The sequence below is a fragment of the Equus caballus genome, chromosome 2 (assembly GCF_041296265.1).
Source record: "Equus caballus isolate H_3958 breed thoroughbred chromosome 2, TB-T2T, whole genome shotgun sequence".
Taxonomy (NCBI): Eukaryota; Metazoa; Chordata; class Mammalia; order Perissodactyla; family Equidae; genus Equus; species Equus caballus.
In genome coordinates, this window is record NC_091685.1 from 82,636,135 (window position 1) to 82,651,380 (window position 15,246).

A 15,246-nucleotide genomic window follows, 5' to 3' on the forward strand; every position below is an offset into this window, starting at 1 on the left:
ACAAAAATGAGAAAGTTCTTTGTGAGCTTGTGGGCACTGTAAACATAAAGGATTAAAAGTGAGTTACTAGTGCAAAGAACAAATGCCTGGGAGCCCAGAGTCTACGATGCTGTGTGGCTTTGGCAAACACACATTTCTCTGGATCCCAATTTTCTTGTTTTTCACATAAAGGTTGTAGCTTAGAGGATGCCTAAGAGCATTTTCAACCATAACATTTACAACCCCCATGATTCTAAGTCACTTTGTGTAAAAATGTATAGAATTGGATAAAGAGAATATCAGCAATACTGCTATTAAAAAATAGAATTTGTTCATTTTCATATATTTTGCTACCAGGGATAGAAATAATATCATCAGTGCTAGGATGAATTCCACAACCTATATTTCCTCTCTATTAGCTCATAATTTATCCCCTCTCTTTCAATAAGGCTGATGATTTAGGTTCTTATTGAAGGGGTTTTTGCTCTTTTCAGAAAGGCCCTTATACTTCCTAGTAATGAAATGACCTAGGGAAATTATTAAACAAACGGATTTTAGAAATTCTAGGAGTGTGTCTTTTTTTTTATAGCTAAATATGGATTCTGGATCATTTTCGACGAAGTCTCTGAGATGGGACCATAGCTTCATCCTTGTCCATTTCTCCTAACTATGACCAAGGAGAAATGTAGCCCAGTCATTAAGGCTGCAGATTTTACAGTCAAATGAGCCCGCTAATCTCACTTTATATCTTATAAAGTATGTCTTATATACTCTTCTCTCCTCAAACTTGCAGAAATGTTAAGAATGATAACTTCGAGGTAATACAGAATTAGGGGAGAAAACATCCCCATCTTCAGGAGTGGTAGGTCAGTGTGCCAGCAAATACGGGTCTTCAGAGTAATGTTTGTTTCTCAAGGCAGCAGTCTGGTGAGAGGGCAAGAAGCCCAGTGTGGAAGGAAAAGATGGAGAAGTTTTATACAGCTGAAGCAGATATAAAGCAAAACTTGGAGCCACTTTTTAAAAAAATAATAGTTCATAATTAGATATGTAGGGCCTCAATTTCATTTGTATTCACAGTCTGAAGGAAGTGCAGTGTATATCTTATGAAGGTTGCAAAAATGGAGAATAATTTAGAGGGTTCAATCAGAAAGATAGTCATAGAATTTAAATCAAAGAACTTTGAATAGGTCCATCCACAATAGAACGGCCTTGCCAGGGAGGTCGGCTGCCCATCACAACAGACGTGCAGTTTCGGGGGTGGGGAGAGTCAGATACTTGGTGGTGAGCTGGGGTAAATTGCTTTTAAAATCCTTTCAAAATTTTGAGCCTATTCCTAGATCCATTCTTTCCTGTTATTCTCGGGGGAAAGATCCTAGCTTTTTAAAATGGATGTTGGTGCTAATTAGCAGTAGTATAAACAAGATGTTTCAATGACATGTTATCCTAACTAGTGCTCGATTATGCTAAATTCTTTCCACTTGAACACTTCAAGAGTAGCATTTATTGTGCTAATCATATAATATTATAATTGTAATATAATCATTTATATAGCTCTAATAATATCCTATAGGTTTTTCTAGATTTTCTTTTTGACTTATTCTATAGGGCCACTATCAATCCATTCAGCCATACATAGACCATATTTAGCAAGTTTGTACACATTTAACCATTGGATTTGTTTGATTTCACTGATTATTACTAATTACCATTGTAATTCAAAGTATTACTAAGTTAGCATTGCAAAGAATTGCATATTTATATCTTTTCTTAAATGGAGAAGTGAATATTTATAGGATTATCTTCATTTTATATTTGTATTTATAATGTTAGATATGTAAAAATGCATGTAATATATATGTAAATTATGAAGCAAAATAATAAAATCAACACACATGAACCTACCAATAACCTTAAGAATGAATTATAACCAGCTTTGTTGAATCTATTTCTGTGCTCCTCCACTGTCCCATTACCCTGTCTCCTCTCAGGGATAAACACTACTCTGATATTTTTCATCTTCCCCTTACTTTCTTTTTGCTTTTAAACCCATAATAATTTGAACATATATCATATGCTGTACACATCTCCATGTAAAAGTACCTAAAAAGAAAACAATATGCTAAATTAAAAATGGAACAATACATGGAGAGAAAGAGTGTGAGTATTTAAAATGTCATACATTTTAAGCAATTTATTTCCACATAAACATCAGGCTCTTGTGTAGCAGATTTTAAGATTTAGCGAAGGCCAAAAGGATAATCAACCAAATTCTAATAATTTCTAAAATAGTCATTCTATTGACCTGAAAATGGCCTATATGCTTCATCCTTGCGACTTTATAGACTGTATATAAGAACAATACATGTACTACATTTCAAAATATTTTCTTCATTTAAAAATGCTTAAATCCCCTCAATAATTCAGCCTGAAAACTTATTTTGAAATATTCACAGAGTTTAAGGAAATGCAGATCTGAAATCCACATATTAACACTTGTAAAATATGTTATTCAAATTTTTACATATGGATTTGGAGCTCTTTTCATAGTCAATTGTGAAAACAAATTATAATAATTATTATTACATTTGTCCAAGTTTCAGTTACAGTAACCGTTCTATTTTTACAAAACCCCAAATTAAAAATATATGTTGGAAAGTAGGAAGCTGGTAATGATATTCCTAAAGGCTGACTTTGTGATCAAATATCCATCAGTGAAGAGAGAACCAGATAGCCTTAAAAGAGAATTTTTATCAAAAGTGTATTTCTGTGCACAGAAGGATGAATCCTGAAAGTAATATCTAACCTTTCAAAAGAGTTGACGGAAACAAAATGTACACTAGGGTTTGGAAGGAAGAGCTATTGCTTCTGCTTGCCATAAAATGTTCAGGTTAATAATTGCATTCTAACTTCAAAATGATTACAGTCTCAGTGAAACTTAATATAACATTAATTTTTGTTATGTTTTTATTATTAAACATTGCACGAGTCTGCATCTCCACTTGGTAATTGAAGGGAAAACCAAAGAGTTGAGTCAATTGTATGGATAATTCAAGCAAAAGAAATTTCTCAATTCAGCTGCTCTGCAGTGATCTAGTATTTTCTTACAAAAAATAAAATCAGATGTTTCTTTGCTTACATAAATATTTATAAAATATTTTAAAATCTCTAAAGTTACATTTTTAACTCAAGTCTGTTGAAATAAAGGAAGAAATCTGAAGGAACTAAAAGTTTCTTTCTTTTAGCTGATGCAGAGCAGAGACTACAGTCTCCAAAGAGACTGTTCAAAGAAATTAAGTACAGAACATATTCTAAAGAGTTTGGAGAACAGAGCCCCTCTGAGGATAATTAACAGAATTTGGGGAAAGAAAACCAAAATGTTTCGATTGAGCACTTTGACATGCAAATTTCAGCACAAGAGCATGTTGGTTGGTGTCTATAGAAACAAGAGTCTGCTGCAATTCCATGATAAAGGTGTGAATGGTTAATTCCTAGTAATCTAGTTCTAACTTAGGACCAAATACTATTTCTCAGTATCGACAGGGGCCCAAAGGAACTTATCACCCAATTCTCTTTCCTTTTCCATCTGGTGGGTACGTTGTACATGAGGAAGTTGGGAAGGGAACCAGAGTTGGCGGTGGTCGACAGGGAGGCTCCTGCCAGTGCCGAGAAGGAAAGAAGTATGTTTGAATGGTGAGTGCTCCCAGCTGGGTGTCCAGACATCTACACTGTCTCCCTTTATTTATTAAAGGACTGACGCAAGGCAGGTCATAAACTCTGTTTTTAGTTTTGACATCTACGTAATGTGTGCTGTAAGGACTCGGTCTTTATGTCTTCCACTCAACCCCGTCTCCTTGCAGGGGGGAAAGCAGAGCAAAATCTTTTATATATTATTGTGCTACACAAGTAAAATATACTTTCTTTGAAAAATTTTCACTCCTGCTATTTAATATTCAAAAACTTTTGAGCCCTACTATGTGCAAGATTAGAGAATTAAATGAAGGGCATGAGATCCATTTTCCTTGAACTCATGAAGTTTATAGGCTAGTGAAGAAGAGGTAAAAGAATGTAACTTTTTCTGGAAGTTAAGTCGGCAATTGGGAAGGGGGTCCTGGAATGGGCCTGGCCTGGAAGGGGTCCTGGGAGAAGAGAAGAAGGGAAAATGTGTGTTCGCCACAGACACAGTGGGAAAAGAGAGAGGGAGGAACGTGTAATGAAAGAAAATAAGTCTAGTATGTCTGGAAAGTAGGCAAAGAGGGGAATGACATTTGAAGAAATTTTAGTAATTTCATCAAATGAAGTGCAATTGATTTATTGTGGTATAAAATATTAGAGTTTGAAGCAGACTTAATTAGAATGAAAAATGAAAGGGCCGGCTCCGTGGCCAAGTGGTTAAGTTCGCGTCGTCCGCTGCAGCGGCCCTGGGTTAGGATCCTGGGCGCGGACATGGCACCGCTGCTCATCAGGCCACATTGTGGCGGTGTCCCACATCCCACAACTGGAAGAACCTGCGACTAAGACATACAACTATGTACAGCGGGGGTTTGGGGAGATAAAGCAGAAAAAAAAAAAAGATTGGCAACAGTTGTTAGCCGAGGTGCCAATCTTTATAAAAAAATTAAAAAATAAAAATGAAAATGACTTTCAATGCTCATATTTTAGAGAAGAAAAAACTAAATCACAGAAGTCTCATGGGATATTAGCGAAATCTCATATGAATCATTTTGGGAGAGCCATCATTAGTTATTTTTTACATGTATGACAGCTGCCTGTGATCATTTTCAGAATGATCTTTTTTCTCCCCAAAGCCACAGTACATAGTTGTATATCCTAGTTGCAAGTCATTCTAGTTCTTCTATGTGGGATGCCACCACAGTATGGCTTGATGAGCCATGTGTAGGTCCACACCCAGGATCTGAACCAGTGAACCCTGCGCTGCCAAAGTAGAGCACGTGAACTTAACCACTCAGCCACAGGGCCAGTCCCTCAGAATGATTCTTAATATTACTCTATGCCATGTAACCACTTGATTTTTTGAAAATGGAAATAAAGTGTCATAGCAATTCTTTCACATTCTGTCTCATTCTTTAATTTTAATAATAATTTATATAAACATACACATCTAGTTTCCAGTGTATTGAAATAGACACACAAAGTCAACTAGAATGATACTTCAGTGACTGGTTTATGTTGAGGGGCAATCCTATGGTAAAACTATATGTGCCTAACCAGGAAGTAATTTATTCTAAAAGCCCAAACAACAGAAAATCACAATACCACTGGCATCATTTACTAAGTTAGTTTTATATGACAAATATTAGATCCTAATCATTCTCTTGTTTCATGTTCATATACATTGTGATGAGCATGCTATGGGGAAAATTAGAGTAGGAGGGGGGCAAGGGAGTCCAATGGGGTCATATATGCAATCCTGTAAAGGGTCATTGGTGGAGGCCTGGAGGTTTATATCAGCGAAGTCTTTATTTGGTGATTTGCCTTCTAACTGGCTACACTGTTGAGATTAAACTGAAACTGAGCCAGCGCCACAATGGGGACACTTGTTAGGAGGTTTTTGAAATACATCTGGTAAGAGATGATGATGGCTTCTTTCAGGTTAACAGTAGTTTGAGATGGTGCCTTCCCATAGAATTATTTCCTCAGAAATATATACACAAATGTTAGAATATTTTCTGTAATAATTTAATTCATCTAAACTGGCAGTTATAAAAATGCAATTATCCATAATATAGCTCAATTTTTCCTCAAAATAATCTCAGGAATCTTAAATATTTGTGTTAAGTATAAAAAGCGCTAAGCATAAGTAGAATCTAACTTTCCTCCTTCAAAGCTGGCAGGCATTTTCTTGACCTTTCATTCCATTTCATGTATTTCTTTCTTCTGCTACACTTACTTTGGTTTTACTTCTAAATAAAATAGCTGTATGTTCTCAAAAGAATAAACGATTGAAATTCACAATTATTTTCTCTGAGAGATGAGCCATGAGGTTCATGATCCTTGATATTTGCTTTTCCACTGAAGAATGTCATCATTCAAAGATCAAAATAAAAGTCAATAACCTGTTTTGTCTTCATGTACCTGTTTTGTTCCAACTCTAGCTTTTTTTCCTATGTCAATGTCTAGCCCTTGTAAATTTGCTTATCATATTATTTTTAATTTTCTCTTTAATTGAATTAACACATTGATTGGTTTAAGGAGTCTATTAGTTTTATGATCTTTAAGACAAAGGGCAGTCCCCAGCCCCATTCCTTATCCTGCATTGATGCTTTCCTAGTAACAATTATTCCCAACTGCTTTAATGGATTATTTTGAGATTTAGTTCCAGGCCTCTAAAAAACATGCTTCCATGGGTATTTTTTCCTTTTTAAGTTTTAGGCATTGTTTATAGGTTTCCCATTATAGAAAGTAAGAATTTAGCCCTTTTTTCCTTTCCCCATTCCAGATTTCACAGTTCCCAAATATTTATCTTTTTTTCTTATAATTGTGGCTAGAGGAGTATTCAACATTTGCATTATTTTGACTATGTAATTGAATTTGCTTGAATTATAATCCAATGTTACTGCAATTAAAATAAATGAATAAAATTTTAAAAAAATTAAATTAAAAAAAGAATTTTTGGATCAGCTTTTCCATTTCTGGAAAAAAGATTCTTGAGATTTTGATGAGGGTTGATTTGAATCTGTAGATAGCTTTGGGGCATATTGTCACTTAAAAAATATTAAGTCCATGAACACAGATTGTCTCTCCATTTATTTAGGTCTTCTTTAATTTACTTTAGCAACACTTAGTAGTTTTCAGCATACAAGCCTTGTACCTCTCTGGTTAAATTTATTCTTAACTATTTTTTTTTTTTTTTGTGCCATTCCTTATGGATTGTTCATTGCTAGTGAATAAAAACATTTCCATTTCTGTTATTGGTTTCTGGTTTAATTCCATTATGGTCTGAGTGCAGACAATATATGATTTCAAATCTTTTAAATTTGTTAAGGTGTGTTTTATGGCCCAGTATACAGTCTATCTTGGTGACTGTTCCATGTGAGCTTGAGAAAAATATGCATTCTGCTGTTGCTGGATAAACTAGTAACATAGATGTCAATTACATTCCGCTGATTGATGGTGAGTTCAGCTATGTCCTTATGATTTTCTTCCTGCTGAATTTGTCCATTTCTGAGAAAGCGGTGTTGAAGTCTTCAACTATGACAGTGGGTTCATCTATTTTTCCTTGTACTTCTCTTAGTTTTTACCTCATGGAGTTTGATGCTCTACTGTTAGACACATCCACATTATGAATTGTGTTCTTAGAGAACTGACCCCTTTATCACCATGTAATGCTTGTCTTTATCCCTGATAAGTTTCCTTCCTTTGAGATCTGCTCTGTCTGAAATGAACATAGCTACTCCTGTTTTCTTTTGATTAGTGTTAGCATGGTACATCTTTTTTCCTATCCCTTTACTTTTACTCTATATGTGTCTTTATATTTAAAATGGGTTTCTTGTAGACCACAGCCAGTTGGGTCATGTTTTCTGATCCACTCTGACAATCTCTGTGTTTTAGTTGGTATATTTAGACCATTGACATTTAAAGTGATTACTGAAATAAATCAATAAATATCTACTATATTTGTCACTGTTTTCTACTTGTTTCCCTTGTTCTTTGTTCCTATTTTTGTCTTCCACCCTTTCTCTGCCTTTTGTGGTTTTAAATGAGCATTTTCTAACATTTTCTCTTCTGTCTTAGTGTATCAGTTATATTTCCTTTTTCGTGATTGCCCTGGAGTTTACAATATACATTTACAACCAGTCCAAGTCCACTTTCAGACAACATTGTACTACTTCACAGGCAGCATGTGTACCTTATAATAACAGAATAATCCTAATTCTTTGCTCTTGTCTCTTGTATCATTGCTGTCATTCATTTCACTTATATATATATATACACATACATACATAAGCATATATGTATATGTAAGCATATCTAATTGTATACATTGTTGTAATTATCACTTTGAACCAACTTTTCTGTTAGATCAATTAAGAATAAGAAAACTAAAGTTTTGGGGCTGGCCTGGTGGCGTAGTGGTTAAGTTTGTGCACTCTGCTTCAGCAGCCTGAGGTTTGCAGGCTCAGATCCCAGACTCGGACCTAGTGCCACTGGTGAAGCCATGCTGTGGTGACATCCCACATAAAATAGAGGAAGATTAACACAGATGTTAGCTCAGTGATGACCTTCCTTGAGCAAAAAAGAGAAAGATTGGCAACAGATGTTAGCTCAGGGCCAATCTTCCTCATACACACTCAAAAAATGTTTTTATTTTTTTTTTACTTATTCCTTCTTTGATGTTTATATAAATATATGTATATATATAATTTTTTTCTCTCAACACTTTAAATATTTCACTCACTCTATTTTTGTTTGCATGGTTTCTGAAGAGAAGTTGAATGTTATTATCTTTGTTCCTCTATAGGTAGGTTGTTTTTTCCTTCTAGCTTCTTTTTTCTCTATCGTTGACTTTCTGTAATTTGAAAATAATATGTCTAAGTGCAGTTTTTTTGATCTTTATCCTGCTCAGTATCTCCACTAATTTGGGAAAATTTCAATCCTTATTGTTTCAAATATTTCTTCTGTTCATTACTTTCTTTTCCTTTTGGTATTCTCATTACAGATATGTTGCATTTTTTTGTAGTCCCACAGTCCTTGGATATTCTCTTCTGTTTTATTCAGTCTTTGTTCTTTTTACTTTTTGGTTTTTGAGGATTCTATTGATGTATCCTCTAGCTCAGAGAGTCTTTCCTCAGCCATGTCCAGTCGACTAATAAGCCCCTCAAAGGCATGCTTCATTTCTGTTGCAGTGTTTTTAATCTCTACTGTTTCCTTTTGCTTTTTTCTTAGGATTTTCATCTCTCTGCCTACATTGACCATCCGTTCTTGCATGCTGTCTCCTTTATCCATTAGAGCCCTTAGTCTATTAATCATGGATGTTTTAAATCCCCTGTCTGACAATTCCAACATCCCTGCCATGTCTGGCTGAGATGTTTGCTTTGTCTCTTCAAATTGTGTTTTTTGCCTTTTGGTATGCCTTGTGGGTTTTTTTTTTTTTCTATTTCCAGGCGTGATATACCAGGTAAAAGATACTGCTATAAATAGGCCTTTAGTAATTTGGCTGTGTGGGGTAAGGTGAGGGGAAGTGTTCTCTAGTCCGATGATTAGGCCTCAGTCCTTTAGTGAGATATGTCTCGGGACTGTGAATTTTATAAGCGTTTCTCAGTTTTTTTCTTCTGCATTAGTGGGGCAGAATGGCTAGAGTGGGCTGGAGTTCTGTGTTTCCCTTCCCTCAGGTCAATTAGGCTCTGATAACACGTCAGCAGGTTAGGCTCTCATTAGCTAGTTTCCCCTGAGGCTAGGCCTTGTTAAGAGAATAGTGTTCTGACATACTTCAAAATGATTCCTTTTCCCATACCTCCACCATAAGACCAAGGAGATTTTTCTCTGATATTTGCTATGGGAACCTGGCTGAGCTCCTGGAGGTAAATCTCACAATCTCCGCATGACTGGATCCCTCTGGAGTTTTTGACTCTGAGGTCTCCACATTGAGCCTCCAGCAATTCGTCAGTTCCAGTTTAGGTTTTCACGCCCAGCACTGGTTCCCACAGTGGTTTTCATTTGTGCGTCTCTGCCCTGGTGAGCCATGACTCCCTGTGTTCACCTCTTGGTCTCTCCAGTCTTGGGGACAGTGTTTTGCCCAGTGGTTTACTTCTCCATCTTATGCATCCAAGAAGAGTTGTTGAATTTTCAGTCTGTTCTGCTTTCTACTCATTAGTGGAGGCTTCCAAGCTCCTTACATGTGGAGCTGGAAACCAGAAATAGTATCAAGATTGTAAGGTTATCAAACTTAGCTAACATTTGTTTTGTTTTGTTTTTGAGGAAGATTAGCCCTGAGCTAACATCTGTGCCCATCTTCCTCTACTTTATATGTGGGACGCCTACCACAGCATGGTGTGCCAAGCGGTGCCATGTCCGCACCTGCGATCTGAACTGGTGAACCCCAGGCCACCGAGAATCACAACATGCGCACCTAACTGCTGCGCCACCGGGCCGCCCCATTAGCTAACATTTGAATCACCTGGGGTACAATCCAGATGAGTCAGAATTTCTAGGTACAGTTATTTGTATAAAGCTCCCCAAGGTGATTTAAAGTCAAGAAGCACTGATGAAAAAGACTGTTCGTGGATACTATCAGAGTAGTTATTTAAGTATTTAGTTATAGTCATCAATCTATCCATTCTTTTGAGAGAAAATGAATGACTTTTGATCTATAGGCTGTTGCTGATGAGTTCTTGAGCGGCTTTTTCAGTTGTGTCTATTTTGTGTGGATCATATCATTGATTCCTAACCACAACCAAACAACATTTTGAGGTAGATACTACTGTTATCCTATTTTATAGGTGAGAAAATAAAACTTAGTGAGGATAAGAAACGTGCCTAATGAAACCCAGATAACAAGTTGGTGAGTCTGAATTAAAACCCAGCTAAACATGGCACATACAGCACCAATTATAACCTTAATATAATTGTCAGTAAGTTTTGTTGATCACTGTCTTTCAACAGTCTCCATCAAGATATAAAATTTTATATATACATAAAATTCATGCTGGCCACCTACTGCAGTAAAAGTCCCTGCTCCCTTTCTATCCATTAGCATCAAATATAGCACAGACTATAGAGGAAAATATGCTCTGCAGGCCAGGGCTGTTGAAATTCACAAGCCTCCAAAACATAAGAGCTCATTCAAGAATGAGTAGTAGCTTGAGGATGGGAAGAACCACGAATGAGTCAATGTACCAAAAACCTAATGAAGAGAAAGCAAGACAAGCTGTCACATGAGCCAAAGACAAAAGAGGAGCAAAAGGACACAGAAAATCAGTTCTTATCCAGAGGCAAGAAGGACCAAAGGAACAATAGCAACATCTTGGACGATATTCTGGCCCATAAAATTCTTTAACACACCGTCTTTGGAAGGACACTAGTATTTATTAAACCTGATGTTACAAAGAGTTAAGAGTTCTGGATAATTCAGTATAGATTCTAAATTGAGCAACACACTTACTCCCAAAATCAAGAAGCAATTTTTTTCTAGATGTTATGCAAAATCAATGTTTCATTATTCAAACTTATTTTTTCCCCAAGTCAAAGTAGATAATACTATTCTGAGTACAAGGCTTTCGCAAATTTCTTTTATGTCTCCTCAATTAAAGAATTATTGACAAGTCACCACATATAAAATCAGAATCTGTTCCAATTACGATAAGAAAAGAAAAACAAAAAACCTCGCGCAGATCACAGTGGAAGGAGAGAGGCGGTGACTAGCCATGCCCTATTAAATATGCCTGGTATTCTAGCATCGAAGAACTTTGCTCTTCAATAAAGTTTTCAACAGATGTTATAATTCATTACTGCTTGTAATAACTAAATAAACCTAGTTTATCTGATTGGTAATGTTCATACACAGACTCAAAAAGGCTTATTTATCTATCTTTTTCATTCAGATAGAAAAATCACCTATATCATCTTCACTTGTTGAAAATATCTGTATTTCTGGCTAAGAATCGTGGTTATACTTGTTTCTGTGAACTTTACTTCATCTCTGGTGCAGCTCCTTCCGACTGCAGCCATCAGAGACTATGTGGCTACACTTCCTCCACAAATAATAATGCTTTTAAAACAGCGTGCCAAGAAATGTTTTCACTTTTTTCCCACAGAACACAGAGCTGAGAAATTCCCTGGGCCACAAGAAGAAAGCTCAAAGTTTCCGTGTTGTGAATTTGGTGAAAACCACCGTGAAAGCCCTGATGGTTTTTGTTTTTTTAAAAAACATACATCTCTAGGTTAATGCTTCTATCTAACCTTCTTTTCCTGTGAATAGCAAAGCTGTATTTTTCAAAGGTAGCGAAGCACATCTTTGAGTCGGGAGAGGAAGAGTTTAACACATAGCCCTCTCTCGCTCTCCATTCCCAAGCCTCATAAACTTCTTTTCAAAGACCTATTCTTCTAGGTTACTTAGGTGTTCTTTTGACAGAATTGGTCTAGTTGGCTCTGCTAAGCTTCCCAAAGGTACATAGTGCATCATGTGATCTTTGCAGCTTTCTTGTGAATACAGTCGTGTCAGACTTCACTGAGCCTTGACAGAATTAGCTCTGCTGACCCTGACAGGGCAGGTTTTCATGGCCAGCATACAAAGCCCCTCTGTTTGCCTAAAATAGCAACCTTTCCTCTCTCTCAGTCCTTGTGTGTCTGTGATTTATGTCTTACTGCACATTAATACCTGCACAATGCATTCATGTAGCTATCGTCATAAACAGAAAGTAAATCATGCTTGTGTTGAAGGACTCCTTTCTTGAGAGGGGAAAGATTACAATTGTTCTTTTATGTATTCACGAAAAGTTGCTAACCCCTTGATCAGGTTCACCTATAAGGCAATGACCAAAATGCCACATGAGAGAAAATGTAAATAGACACAGATTTTGTCAATGTTATTTACCTTCCTCTAGGGAGTGAAAAAGAAAGCACAAATGTTTGCATTAGACTTCTATAGAAACTGAAAGGAAAAAAAGTAGCTGTGAACAGGTAGGGATTTTTAAGATGGAGTGTTCAATATCGTATCTCAAAAACATGCCTAGGTTTTCCTACCAGCTATATGTGAGTCCAATAATATATAACTAAATTCTATTTTTATCTTAATCCCAAGATAATAAGTGGAAAACACAAAACAGTGTTTATTATAAGGGATATGAGTCCTCAGGAAATCCTTAAGGTTAATTAATTTAGTGAAAGAATTTTAAATCAATTTTAACATCCATCTGTAAACATTCTTTGTCTCCTGATTAAGCAAAAGAGATGCTTGCCTCTTGACAATGTTGGGATTTGGATGGCCTTTATGAATGATATTCTCCACCCTGCTTTAGTCCCCAGTCCCAAATATAACTTTTTATATAACATGGCAAGCATATTCTCTTCTCCAAGAGAATGGCCATGCCGTGCCACAGGTTTTCCTCCAGCAATCCACAATGTTAATTAGGTCACTTCCTTTTGATCTATTAGGTTGACTTATAATGTAATAGGGCAGTTTTGTCTATTTGGTGCCATGTTAGATAGAAAAATCACACAATCACCACTCCCATCATATACGTGTCCTTGCATGCACACATATACTCCAAAGCACCAGCATCTGAGCAGGAGGTTTGTTTCCTATTCCATGCATGGAAGAATGTATTTTTTAACAGTAGCGAAGAAGGATAAGTACGGTTTGATAATGTTGAGTTATGGCGGGTAATTAAGGGGGCCAGGAGGAAGGAAGGAAGAAGATAAGGATAAAGTATATGGAAAGGGTTTGGTTTTTCACTTGATCCTTCGAACTGGTTTTGAACGCCAGTAAAGAGCAGAGATAGAGATATTTGTGAAAGTCTAGACCTTTTCTCTGTGTCTGTGTGCAAAATGTGGCACAGAAGGTACACTTTTCCTCTACTTCTGAGAAGAACCCAACTTAACTGAGTACTCAAATGACACATTTCTTGAGGACTACACCAATATCTCTCCCTTGACAAAGACATCAGCATTCCAGTCATGGGCAATGGTGTGAGACTGTGCACAGTTGACAAGGATTTTGAGCACAAGTAGAAGTAGGGACAATCAACAAGCCACATGGTAACTCCAGCGTGTAGACCAGTTTGTGGGGAGACTCAGCAAAAAATAATAATGAGGGGCTTATTTGAGGGAGAGTGCTAGAAAACTGTAGACTACTCTAGGATTTCACAAAAATGTCATTCATTCAGACTCTTTTTGCCAGAAAAAAAAGTTGCCACTCTTTTCTTTTTTTTTCAACGTTAAATACATTTAGATACTTTAAGAAAAAGTGATTTAAGGGAGAAATCAGCATGTTATGGCAAGGCCTGAGATGGAATATATAAGAGATTTGTCTGTGAGTCTGTTGAAAGAATAATAAAGGTCAGGTGAGGCCAACTTTTTTCATATGTTATTTATTACTATTTCCCAAATTTCTATTAAAGGTATTTTTTTTGTTGTAAATTTGCTTCATTTAGTTGATATTTGGTGTGTAGGCATTTTCTTCCAATTAGCTGTGTGTATAATTTTACATAGATGAGTTATACAATAGAAAGTGCTTTAGACTTTTTACTGCCCTTAATGTTATGTCATTAGCTTGATCCCATGTCATAAAAGAGTTCTTAATGAATATTTGTTTTAATGACACACGATATTCAATAACAGATGTACAATAATTCATTAAACAATTCTCCTATTGTTTCAAAATTGAAAATAATGTTGTGATCATCTTTGTGGATACATTTCCATCTAAAATTTTGCATTATTTTCAAATTAAAGTTCTAGACAAAGCATTATCGTTTCACAGAAAGTGATCATTATAAACTTTTTGGTAAGTATTGTTCATATAGATTTCCATAAATGTAAAAATTTAAACCTAGAGCCTAGGAGTTTGTTCATTCACCACACTCTCATCATGAGTATCCTGATTACTAAAAATTTTCAACATTATTAGCTATTTCAATCATTACCTATCAGGGAAATGCAAATCAAAGCTACAATGAGATATTATCTCACGCCGGTCAGAATGGCTATAATTAACAAGACAGGAAACAAAAAATGTTGGAGAGGATGTGGAGAGAAGGGAACCCTTGTATACTGCTGGTGGGAGTGCAAACTGGTGCAACCACTATGGAAAGCAGTATGGAGTAGCCTCAGAAAATTAAGAATAGACCTACCATATGATCCAGCTATCCCACTGCTGGGTATTTATCCAAAGAACTTGAAAACGCAAAGGCATAAAGATACATGCACCCCTATGTTAATTGCAGCATTATTCACAATAGCCAAGACTTGGAAGTAACCTAGGTACCAAGGAAGGGATGAATAGATAAAGAAGATGTGGTATATATAAACAATGGACTACTACTCAGCCATAAGAAATGATGAAATCTGGCATTCATGACAACATGGATGGTCCTTGAGGGAATTATGCTGAGTGAAATGAGTCAGAGGGAGAAAGTCAAATACTGTATGATCTCGCTCATAAGTAGAGGATAAAAACAACGACAAACAAACACGTAGCAACAGAGACTGCATTGGTGGTTACCAGAGGGGAAGGGGGGGAGGGAAAAAGGGGTGATTAGGCTCACACGTGTGATAATTAGTTTTCAGCTAATGAGCATGGTGTAATCTACA